General features: G+C 40.3%; 1 protein-coding gene across 2 annotated transcripts in view; it reads right to left on the bottom strand.

Moving 5' to 3' along the window:
* Window positions 1-12,996, bottom strand: part of LOC129821020 (janus kinase and microtubule-interacting protein 2-like) — a 40,662-nt gene extending 27,666 nt beyond the window's left edge. For both annotated transcript variants that reach the window (XM_055878223.1, XM_055878231.1), the window contains exon 1: window positions 12,311-12,996. The gene's annotated coding sequence lies outside the window, so the exon portion shown is untranslated. The remainder of the gene's footprint in view (window positions 1-12,310) is intronic.
* Window positions 12,997-13,391: the final 395 nt, after the last annotated feature.

Below are 13,391 nucleotides of genomic sequence, written 5' to 3'. Positions count from 1 at the left end.
TCTGTCGGCATTTATACAATTACCCCCGAAACTTCCTGTTTCCCTCACAGCTGTCGTGATTTTTTCTTATGACTTTTCGCATAAAAACTGTGGTTAGTGACCATGTATTTTCAACGGATTCAATGGCAGCTCTTACTAAAGCCACAGGGTGATTCTGGCACCCGGACTGCCACACAGGTAAGTTTCATTACAAAAAAGTATAAGCGTGCACATTCAGCGCCAGCGCTGCCTCACAGGCACTAGTGATGATGACTAGTGACAATTTTTTTCAATGAGGCGGATCTTTTGGCTCCGTTCACCTAAAAAATCCACTCACTTGGCTCCCAAACGGCTTTTTGTTCAGTAGAGCATAGAAGAGCCCTCTTTCTGATTTTCTCTACTTTTGCATATATTTTTCAACTGAATGTTATCAATTGTCGTGTTATTTGTTCACTCAGGTTTTCTTTATCTAATATTAGGTTTTGGTTGAACATATGATAACATTCAGCATCAAAACAATTTTTCCTAATTTTGTTGTGATTAAATTTAGATTTTGTGTCCCTGGCCTACACACAATACCCAATCATGTCAAAGTGGAATGATGTTTTTAGAAATGTTTACAAATTAATTAAAAATGAATCACTGAAATGTATTGAGTCTAACTATTCAACCCCTTTTATGGAAGCCTAAATATATTCAGGAGAAAAAAATTGCTTAACAAACAATACATTTGTGAATTACTTACTCTGTACCTCACACATACAATTATCTGCAAGGTCATTCAGTCGAGCAGTGAATTTCAAACACAGATTCAACCGCAATGTAATGCGGTGCGTACAGGCGGCAGAGAAGTCAGGCGCAGGAGAGTGAAAACTGATTTACAACAGTGTCGTTTAATAAACATAAACCACCGTCAACAGAACAATACATGAAATGGGTCAAACAAAACCCGGTAATACCAGCATACCGTTGCATATGCACTACAAGAAACAATTACCGACAAGGACATGAGGGGGAACAGAGGGTTAAATACACAACATGTTAGTGATGGAATTGGAACCAGGTGTGATGGAAGACAAGACAAAACCAATGGAAAATGAAAAGTGGATCGGCGATGGCTAGAAGGTCGGTGACGTCTAACACCGCCCAAACAAGGAGAGGGAACAACTTTGGCGGAAGTCGTGACACACAAAGACCAGGGAGGTTTCCGCATAGTGGTGGCTGAATCATGTTATAGGTATGCTTGTAATCATTAAGGACTGGGGAGTTTTTCAGGATAAAAAATAAATGGAATGGAACTAAGCACAGGCAAAATCCGAGAGTAATACCTGGCTCAGTCTGCTTTCCACCAGACACTTGGAGATTAATTCACCGTTTAGCAGGACAATAATCAAAAACACAAGGCCAAATCTACACTGGAGTTGCTTATCAAGTGGACGAGTTACAATTTTGACTTAAATCTACTTGAAAATCTATGGCAAGAACTGAAAATGGTTGTCTAGCAAAAATCAACAACCAATTTGACAAAGCTTGAAGAATTTTGAAAAGAATAATGGTTAAATATTGCACAATTCAGGAGTGGAAAACTCTTAGAGACTTACCCAGAAAGACTCACAGCTGTAATCGCTGCCAAAGTTGCTCCTACAAAGTATTGACTCAGGGTGTGAATACTTATGTAAATGAGATATTTCTGTATTTTATATTCACTACCTTTGCAAACATTTATAAAAACATGTTTTCACTTTGTCATCATGGGGTCTTTTGTGTAGATGGGTGAGATACAAATAATGTATAAACATTTTGAGTTCAGGCTGTAACACAACAAAATGTGGAATAAGTCAAGGGGTATGAATACTTTCTGAAGGCACTGTAATTGTATGTGTGGGGTACAGAGATGAGGTAGTCATTCAGAAAAAGTCAAGGGTTATGAATACTTTCCGAAGGCAATGTAAGGTCCCTCAGTGGTGTGGCTGTATAACTTTTGGAGGATTTGAGGGCCTATGCCAAAACTTTTCAATCTCCTGAGGGGGAAGACGTGCTGTCGTGCCTTCTTTACAACTGTTAGCGTGTGAGAGGACCATTTGAAGTCATTCGTGATTTGGACACTGAAGAGCTTGAAGCTCTTGACCAGCTCCAACCGTTTTACACTACACTACACATGAGCGCTAATGCTGTATTAACCCAGTAACTAACCATGCTGGAGGAATGCTGCGGTAGACTACAATCGGTCAGAACCAGGTGGCGGGGGTTAAATGAGTATGTATACTTATAAATCAGATTATTGTCCTAGTACATATTTGGTGATGGGACATAATCCCAGCTCACCGGAAAACAATTATATTATTGGGACACACCCAGTATGTGTGTCCCACATGCTGAGTTTATGAAGCATGTGACAAATTATTTGATAGACTATTGGCATCAGTTCCCTTCCTGACATGTGACACAGAGGATGTGTGAGCATTAGGCTTGGGCGGTATCCAGATTTTCATATTGTCATACCGTCCTTCTCTCATCCAGGGATTTACAGTATTACCGGCATAGCACACAAGGGGATGCTAAAACGCAAGAAAAGCCAATTGGGCATCTATTAACAGAATGCTAACAAAAGTAGCACAAACTAATAGCAAAATCATATGGACACTTTTAGCTAAATGCTAACAAATGAAAAGTAACAAACTAATTGCAAATCCAGCTCCTAAAGTTATACAAGCATAGCTAGTAGCTACAGGATGTCATTTTCGGTGAGTGTGGACATTTACAAGCGAAAGTGAACGAGAGAAATTGTGCAACTGATCAAAGCATCCTGTATCCTGCATGCTGATGAATTGTTTTGTATTATTACGATGTATTATTAATAAGGTAGTTAAGTCTCTGACTGGTTCGGGTAACAAAAACAGTTACAGTTATTACAGTGTAGTAACTACGTATAAGGGCCACTATATATAACTGCATAGTTTCCTAAGGACCTGAAGTGAGGCGACCATCTCTGTCGACGTGTTACCAACACCAAGGGTGTTACCATGGGTTACAATGGTGTAACAATCAGAAACAATATAGTGTAACAGTAAGATAACAAAACATTAAAAAAGGAAGGGCAAAAAAAAGAGAAAAAAAATACAGTTTCCAAAACTTTCTGCTCAGATACACACCTCACATGTCACCAATAAGCTTACATAACGACATCCCCTTACTCCCTTTACACCGAGTTAAGGTTGCCATTTCGAGCGCCAAGCTACATCCTCTCTGCCCCTCTCTAACAGGTCAACTAAATCTCTAGGCAAATGCTCCAGCATCAGCTGCCACACTTAGTATAAATGTTTTCATTTCCTTTCATCCTACTAAAACCTAGCAGTGTTCCGGACACATTTTGCACAACCGCTGCATTCAAACAAGGCTGTAATGAAAACTAATGGGACTGTAGAGGCTGTGTTGGCATCAAAATCCGGGGTGTAAACCACGTTTCTATTCAAGCGTTGACATAGTAATGGACCAATAGTTTTCGAGCAAACATGAAAAAACGGACCCCTCTGGTTTCACGTTACATCGAGACGTGTCATGACGTAACGTACGGCACGCATTATGCAACCCATTGTGTGCCGTACAGCATCTTCCCACCAGGGGTAGCGTTTATCTTGTAGATTAAAAAACATGCTTAACCTTATACACTTGTAAGAAACCTTCATTATTCATGATTTTTCGTTGAAATGAGCATTAGTATTAATATTATTATTGCCAATATTAAACACATTTTTCATGAGTAGGGTGCTAATAGCACAGCTCGATTGTGCACAGGTGAAGATAACGAACCAATCTCCCTAAAAGACAGCATGTCACCAAACTGCAATAGTTATGAATTATATGGACTGTTTTTGGACCATTGGCTTCCCTGTAAACAGGTACTGACAGGAGGCATGAGCCACCTCCCTCAGGCTACTCCCAGCCATCACCTCCTCATAAGCAGCCTGTAGCTATTCGGGGGTGTAACGCTGCTGTTACGTGGGCTGTTGTTGGGTATTACCCTTTCCAGACATTTCCTGTCATAATACAGTTAAAATCTGTTTTTTTTGTGTGTCACGCCCTGGCCTTAGTATTCTTTGTTTTCTTTATTATTTTAGTTAGGTCAGGGTGTGACATGGGGAATGTTTGTGTTTTATCGGTTTTGGGTGGTTATATGGTAAAGGGGGTGTTGGGTGTAGTGTATGGGTTTGTGTTGAGTGTATGTGTCTAGCTGTGTCTATGTTGGTGTAGTTGTCTAGGAGAGTCTATGGTTGCCTGAATGGGTTCCCAATTAGAGACAGCTGATTTCTGTTGTCTCTGATTGGGAGCCATATTTAAGGTAACCATAGGCTTTCGTTTGATGTGGGTAATTGTCTATGTTATACGTTTGTAGCCTGTGTGTGCACTACGTTGATAGCTTCATGGTCGTTTGTTTGTTTTGTTAGTTTTGTAATAGTGTTTTGTTTTCGGTTCTCCTTCTTCATAATAAAAAGGAAGATGGCTTATTTTCCTAATGCTGCGTTTTGGTCCGCCAATCCTCCACACGTTCGTGACAGTGTGTGTGTCCATGCAACATCATTCATAAAGATAGCGCCAAGGAAATGGACTAACAAATGTGAATATCATTTTCATGTGATCCAACATAACGTTATTGCACATTTCGTGGAAAGAGCAGGTGTTCATGTGATGGAATGAGAGGACAGAGGTGAGTTGTTGTTACAACTGTTGTTAGTTGTTATATACATTTTTTACATGAATATTGTTGCTTTATACAGTAATTTACTAACGTTACGTAGTTTATAAAAGTACTTATCTATCTAACATTATCTTCCTTCATCTCGCTCTTTGAACAGAATCCCATCCATCCCCTCAAAATAAAGTTCCCTACTTTGTGTAACTCATATATTCAACGATATTTATTTATTTATTAAGACACTATCAATGGTGAGTGTAAAGTTAATTACTTGTGAGCTCATCAATAGTTAATTCAATCAACAGTACATGTTTTGCTTCATCACTGCGAGCCATCATGACTCTCAAAAGCCGTGACAGCCGCAGTTCACTTCAGAAGATAACTTTAGCGCCGCTCTAAAACCCCCGATTCAAATTTGACATAAACCTTCAAGTAGGTATGTAATGAGACATTTATATAGACTCTTTATAGTGTTTTATTGACATTTTTGAGGTGATAAGTTGAACAAATTGGGTGAAAAAGGCTGTTTCCCCACACAACATATCTTCCCCTTTCACTATCACTCAGTAGCCTTCGCCTCCCCCTTCGCCAATGCCTTCTTCAATCATGCAGAGACGGGCAGCCTGGAGGTCTCGTTATTGATTTTGTTGGAAAGGGGAGAAATTGTGCTTTACAATGGAATCAATATTACAGTTGACCTGGAAGTATTACATTTGTATGTGTATGTATGTGCCAATTCCTGTTCTGTATTTTAAACACATTGGGGATGCTGTCTGTGTAGGAGTTTGTACAGGACTTCTCTAATCCTGTAACAAGAGAATGTGGTGTTGCATGATGAGATCCATGCTGCCCATCTCAAGCTCCCTCTCCCAGATTCTTAATACATTACCTATATTGTATTTATCCCAAGTATGAATTGACTCATAAAATTAAGAGATAAAACACTTTGAGTCTGTGAATTGGAGGAAGCATTGATCAACTGGACCCGTCAACGACCCATCTAGACATAATGTAATGTCACATCCCGAAATAAAATGTAGAACTTGCAGGAAACCATAAAAGTGCATTTGCGGGATGCCAAACTTAGCTTGGATTTGTGTAAAACACATCAGAACATTGTTTGCGTATACGTCCCCAGTAACTGATTCCTCTGCTGAGCCATGAGTCGAAGGTACTGTTGTTAAATCCTGGAGGGAATGTTCTATTGCTTCTATTGGTGTCCGTGATGAGGATATACCTTTCCTACAAGTGAGGGTTCATCAGCTCCAGCCATATTTGGACTGTACAGTAGATCACAGGGTTATTCAAAATGTTTGATGGTATTTGTTTACTATTACTAGTAAGAACACTTAACAACGCCATAGGTGCACAGGCCCATGCTTCTGGAGACTGTGCCTGACGCCTGAGATAGTCTTGCATCCATTCAAAAATGGATGCAAGGTATAGCATGCCCAATTGTAGTTCCTCAATTTAAGTCCAACTCTTTTACCATGCCAAATTATTTGGAGAGGTCCGTCTCTACACTCTTCACCATTTCTCTAGTGAAATGTCCTCTTATTTCATTTATCAAATCTCAGGGCCAGTTAGAGTGCAAGTAGTTAGACCTATTATCTTACTGCTTGTATGTCCTTGTAGCACACTCTGGCATTTACACATCTTCCCCCTGGATTTAAGACTGAAGCAGAACTCCAAGACATAAGGCAAGTAAGGCTGATGAACAATGAGAAAGGGGAGAAGGCAGTGGGGTTCCCGCAGCAGGAGTGGCCTGTTTCCCAGCTCTGATGCATGGTGAGGGTTGAACACAACATCATTAAGCACACTGGCATCATGAACCACTTAACTCTCCACTGAGATCAAATCTGTGTTGCTACCGGATTCTGCAGATGATGCTTTGTAGCCGCCCGCCACAGTCATGAATAAAGATTTCTGGTGTTCGAAAACCATTTGACCAATTTCCGCATTTTGATAGAAAATGTAGGCCGTGTATTACGCTGTGTTTAAGTACTCATGTCATGTTTGTATGGTATATTCCTAAGCACCACTGCTGTTTGATACCACCTTGTTTGTGATAGTAATTCATAAATGAAGAGTTTCCAAAACGCTGTATATACATTTTCAGAAATGTTAGTAAATCCGCTTTTTTTTTGGAACTTACGTTTCTTTCCCCACGTCTAACCATGCATTGTTAAATCACAGACATGTTTGTTTGTAATCTATCACTTCAAATCTATCATTTCAGAGACAAATAATCACATTTTGTCCTAAACGAGATATATCCGCATCACTCTCATAGAAAAAAGGAGTACTGCAAGGTTTTACACAGTCAAACGTGACAAATAATTACATTTGTATTAAAGAACTGAACAAATTATACATTTGTGACATTGATATATATATATATATATATATACAGTTGAAGTCGAAAATTTACGTACACCTTAGCCAAATACATTTAAACTCAGTTTTTCCACAATTCCTGACATTTAATCCTAGTAAAAATCCCGTGTTTTAGGTCAGTTAGGATCACCACTTTATTTTAAGAATGTGAAATGTCTGAATAATAGTAGAGAGAATGATTTATTTCATCACATTCCCAGTTTACATACACTCAAATAGTATTTGGTAGCTTTGCCTATAAATTGTTTAACTTAGGTCAAACGTTTCGGGTAGGCTTCCACACGCTTCCCACAATAATTTAGGTGAATTTTGGCCCATTCCTCCTGACAGAGCTGGTGTAACTGAGTCAGGTTTGTAGGCCTCCTTTCTCGCACACACTTTTTCAGATCTGCCCACAAATTTTCTATAGGACTGAGGTCAGGGCTTTGTGATGGCTACTCCAATACCTTGACTTTGTTGTTAAGCCATTTTGCCACAACTTTGGAAGTATGCTTGGGGTCATTGTCCATTTGGAAAACCCATTTGCGAACAAGCTTTAACTTCCTGATTGATGTTTTGAAATGTTGCTTCAATATATCCACATAATATTCCTTTCACATGATGCCATCTGTTTTGTGAAGTGCACCAGTCCCTCCTGCAACAAAGCACCCCCACAACATGATGCTGCCACCCATGTGCTTCACGGTTGGGATGGTGTTCTTTGGCTTGAAAGCCTCCCCCTTTTTCCTCCAAACATAATGACGGTCATTATGGCCAAACAGTTCTATTTTTGTTTCATCCGACCAGAGGACAGTTCTCCAAAAAGTACAATCTTTGTCCCCATGTGCAGTTGCAAACCGTAGTCTGGATTTTTTATGGTGGTTTTGGAGCAGTGGCTTCTTCCTTGCTGAGCGCGCTTCAGGTTATTTCAATATAGGACTCATTTTATTGTCGATATAGATACTTTTGTACCTGTTTCCTCCAGCATCTTCACAACGTCCTTTGCTGTTATTCTGGGATGGATTTGCACTTTCGCACCAAAGTACGTTCATCTCTAGGAGACAGAACGCGTCTCCTATCTGAGCGGTATGACAGCTGCATGGTCCGATGGTGTTTATACTTATGTACTATTGTTTGTACAGATAAACGTGGTAACTTCAAGCGTTTGGAAATTGCTCCCAAAGATGAACCAGACTTGTGGAGGTCTGCTATATTTTTTCTGAGGTCTTGGCTGATTTCTTTTGATTTTGCCATGATGACATGCAAAAGAGGCACTGAGTTAGAAGGTAGGCCTTTAAATGCATCCACAGGTACACCTCCAACTGACTCAAATTATGTCAATTAGCCTACCAGAAGCTTCTAAAGCCATGACATCATTTTCTGGAATTTTCCAAGCTGTTTAAAGGCACAGTCAACTTAGTGTATGTAAACTTCTGACACACTGGAATTGTGATACAGTGAATTATAAGTGAAATAATCTGTCTGTAAACAAAAATTACTTGTGTCATGCACAAAATGGATGTCCAAACCGACTTGCCAAAACTATAGTTTGTTAACAAGAAATTTGTGGAGTGGTTGAAAAACAACTTTTAATGACTCCAACCTAAGTGTATGTAAACTTCCGACTTCAACTGTATATATAACCTTCCAGAAGGACAAGCATCTCTGCAGCACTCCACCAATCAGGCCTTTATGGTAGAGTGGCCAGACGGAAGCCACTCCTCAGTAAAAGGCACATGAAAGCCTGCTTGGAGTTTGCCAAAAGGCACCTAAAGAACTCTCAGACCATGAGAAACAAGATTCTCTGGTCTGATGAAACCAAGATATCCCAATATCCCTACGGTGAAGCATGGTGGTGGCAGCATCATGCTGTGGGGATGTTCTTCAGCGGTAGGGACTGGAAGACTAGTCAGGATCGAGGGAAAGATGAACGGAGCAAAGTACAGAGAGATACTTGATGAAAACCTGCTCCAGAGCCCTCAGAACCTCAAACAACCCTAAGCACACAGCCAAGACAACACAGGAGTGGCTTTGGGAAAAATCTCTGAATGTCCATGAGTGGCCCAGCCAGAGCCCAGACTTGAACCCGATTGAACATCTCTGGAGAGACTAGGGCTGTGGCGGTCACAAAATTTTATCAGCCGATGATTGTCAAGATAATAACGGTCGGTCTCAACTCCTGGCTTCCACAAATAGCCTACAAGCCACTGATGCAGACCTTTGGAAGGCTGGCATCCTGGAGTTGCCTCTTCACTGTTGACGTTGAGACTGGTGTTTTGCAGGTATTATTTAATGAAGCTGCCAGTTGAGGACTTGTGAGGCATCTGTTTCTCTAACTAGACAATCTAACGTACTTGTCCTCTTGCTCAGTTGTGCACCAGGGCCTCCCACTCCTCTTTCTATTCTGGTTAGAGCCAGTTTGCGCTGTTCTGTGAAGGAAGTAGTACACAGCATTGTACACGATCTTCAGTTTCTTGGCAATTTCTCGCATGGAATAGCCTTCATTTCTCAGAACAAGAATAGACTGACAAGTTTCGGGAGAAAGTACTTTGTTTCTGGCCACTTTGAGCCTGTAATCGAACCCACAAATGCTTATGCTCCAGATACTCAACTAGTCTCAAGAAGGCCAGTTTTATTGCTTCTTTAATCAGGACAACAGTTTTCAGCTGTGCTAACATAATTGCAAAAGTGTTTTCTAATGATCAATTAGCATTTTAAAATGCTAAACTTGGATTAGCTAACACAACGTGCCATTGGAAGACAGGAGTGATGGTTGCTGATAATGGGCCTCTGTACGCCTATGTAGATATTCCAAAAAGAATCTGACGTTTCCAGTTACAATAGTCATTTACAACATTAACAATGTCTACATTGTATTTCTGATCAATTTGATGTTATTTTAATGGACAAAAAAATGTGCTTTTCTTTCAAAAACAAGGATATTTCTAAGTGACCCCAAACTTTTGAACGGTAGTGTATATATATATATATATATATATATATTTATCATCAATACAGTAATTTGAGATCTGAGCTCTGGTCAAAAGTAGTGCACTATATAGGGAATAGGGGTGCCATTTGGTACAAGGCCTATCTCTAACCAAACACTACAGCATGAGGCTAGATTTATGATGGGTTGAATTTATGCAGTATGTTAAACATACAGGATAGGCACACTCCATTCAAGCTAAACAATGGATACAGGGCATTTTGCAACAAACCCCATTTTAATACACATCTAAAATCTATTCAGAAAAAACAATCTTAGAACAATCATATGTTACACACACATACTGTACATATAGCCATGAGCAATCATTTCTGATGAACAACCGCCACTATGAAAAATTGGTGGATATAGCGTTTCGGAAACAAACTCTTCAAATGCTACTCTTACACCAAAGACTACCCTTTAGGTAGGAGCTGCAAATGTATGTCCGTCTGTTCGCAAGTCATTGGCACGTGTCCAATTTCATCTTCTGCTCCCAACAACTCAAACGACTTTATTTCCATTCTGACATAAACAATGAAAAGTAATAGAAAAGTATACATGCCACATAGTATACTATACATCATATTGATATAACCATTCTATTCACATACAGTACATTTCATTGCATACAACATATAAAATTGCAGCTTGTTTTGCAAGGCTCACTGCATTTGCCAATGCATATATTTTTCAGATTGCATGCTGCTGGAATATAATACATTTCCTAATGCCAAGCCTAAACAAGTTGGATTTCAGTTCGCTCCAAATTGCCCCTGTCGTGTTATGCCCATGTCATTTCCAGATAAATATGACATTTTGGGACACTTTTCTAAAGAGAATCCAGGTTATGCAATCTTTGCAGATGGTGCAGTTGGGCCACTCTCGTGTGCCCCAAATTACACCCTATTCCCTATGGGCCCTGGTCAAAAGTAATGCATTATATAAGGAATATGGTGCCATTTGGAATAGAAGCCTCTGACTCCAGTGCTGGCTGTGCCAGAGGACCTGGGGATTAATCACTCTGCATGGCAGTGAACATTATCCTTCCTGTCTGATTATTTGGGCTGGACAGCACTTGTCATTGGATTACCACTGTGCCCCCCTCTCGTTTTACATTATTATTGTTGGTATTCACTGTACTCAACATACTATTTCCATATGAACTATTAGATCCATGTGAACTATTAAGATCTCTCTGACCAGGATTGATGAGAAAGCAGACCTTTGCTCTGAGGGTCGGCCGGTCTAGACTGGGCCTGTATTAACATCTAATCCCTAAACTATCAGCCAGCCACAACAATGACCACAACATCCCAATGGTTGTGATCCCAAAACAAACTGCTCTCCAGATATTGAGGCCTTAGGCCTATTACACAATGATTTGAAAAAGGATGTTGTGCCCAGTATTGGATAACCTAGCGGATGTATTGTGATATATCTAGGCCTCCGTGCATGCATACAAACACTCTAGCAGGCCTAACATGTCATATTGTTGTGTTGTACGTAAATAGTTGACCCACGTATTACAAATGTCTTCAATCAGATTGGTTTCATTTTTTGAGAACACAATTCTAGATCTTGTTAGATCTGTTTTTTTTATGGCAACTATTGTTCTTATGGCTATGAATATAATGGGCCTTGCCCTGTGTTGTCATATAAATATCACACACAACAATAAGCATTCCAGATAGGACATGTAGCCTAAATTATGGAGACAACAGCACTAGAGCACTAGCGAAAAAGAGCAATGCAGGTCGGTTAACCCACGGCACTTCAACAACGGATGATGATTTATCCAACGGGTCATTAGCAGATGTCCGTTACAGTAACTAACAGAAAGACAGATGTTGCCAATTCATCGTGTGAATTCATAGTTTAAAATGGCCCTGGCCATAATATGCCACCAGCAATTTCCTCTCCATCTTTGAAAGGCTGCATGCTTCCTAATGCGCAGGCCAATACTGTAACTTCCCGACAGTTAGCTACAGCTACACGCTCATTTACAAATGCCTACATAACAATTACCCTACGCATGAATTGCGAAACGCATAACATTACATATGAACTCAACCATGTATAGATGCACTGCAATGTCCTGACATAAGCTTGATAATAACGACAGTAATAACACACATATGGCGCTTGCGCTTCATGAGAATTCCTGTCAACCTGCTGCAAAAGCATATATCTCTCTCCTATCTCTCTATTATTCATACCTTGTCGAACATTTTAAATAACATATTAAATCAATAGAAACGGAGCATTCTTACCGTGTAATTAATCTCCACGATGTATTAAGGCCTAAGCTTTTTAAAACCGTATCCATGGCCCTCGTTTTTTTTCCTCCGCTACTGCTCAGCATCAGCAGCCGACATACAATGAGAGCGCTGATGCTACGAGACCCCGCCCTCCTTCCCTTGCAGAGAGAATGAGCTCTCGTCACCGTCTTCAGTACCGGGAACTGCGGTCTCTGCTACTCCACCTTGCATGCGCCGCCGTCCTGTGGGCTGCGGCTATACACGAAGAGAAGGCTATTGCGCTCTATTTCTTTCTTATTTTCAGCTCTCTGTCCCCCGTTCAAGGAAACGGTGTCAACCGCTCACAGACAAAGGAATGATAAGCACACCGAGTATCGTTCGTTGAAGTGGAGGCAGCCGTCACTGTCGTTTTCAGGCGCAAGGAAAATTAACAATATTACATATCTAAGCTAGGATAGGCCTTAGCTGGGGAGATTCCCCGTCTTTTTCGTAGCAGTTTCGGAGAACTTATGCAGCCGGGTAGCATAATTAACGTAGCAGGTTAGGATAATTAGGTTAAGGTTATGAAAAGGTTTAGGGTTAACGAAAATGCTCTCCTAACCTAAACTGTTATAAATAGTCACTTTGAAGTGGCGTGTTTTTAAGGAGTCCCTTGGCTGGGTTTCTCAACCACACCATATGTACATATCGGAGGAGTCAGGTTGTGACGACTGTGTGGGCGGAGTGTACCTCCGACAACATCAGTCGTTGTCAGTCAATACGGGGCAACAGTCAGAACAAAAGTTTTATTAAAAAGTACGGATTTCAGCAAATAAAAGCACATAGCTACAGAGGACAAACATAGGTACTGCACATGGAATGGTTTTAAAGTATCTGTCTAGGGTTTCCAGATTTCCATGAAATATGACCTATAATTAAAACAATATGAGTGGAGTAGTTATCGGGTAATCATGAAAAGTGAATACTGATGAGTGAGTAAGTTACAGAGGCGCAAATATCATACCCCCAAAACATGCTAACCTCTTACCATTACCAATAACAGGGGAGGTTAGTATTTTGGGAGATATGATATTTATGCCTCTAACTTTCTCAC

This window comes from Salvelinus fontinalis, chromosome 2 (assembly GCF_029448725.1).
Source record: "Salvelinus fontinalis isolate EN_2023a chromosome 2, ASM2944872v1, whole genome shotgun sequence".
Classification (NCBI taxonomy): domain Eukaryota; kingdom Metazoa; phylum Chordata; class Actinopteri; order Salmoniformes; family Salmonidae; genus Salvelinus; species Salvelinus fontinalis.
The sequence above is the reverse complement of the archived record's forward strand: the minus strand, read 5'-3'. Positions and strand labels throughout refer to the sequence as shown.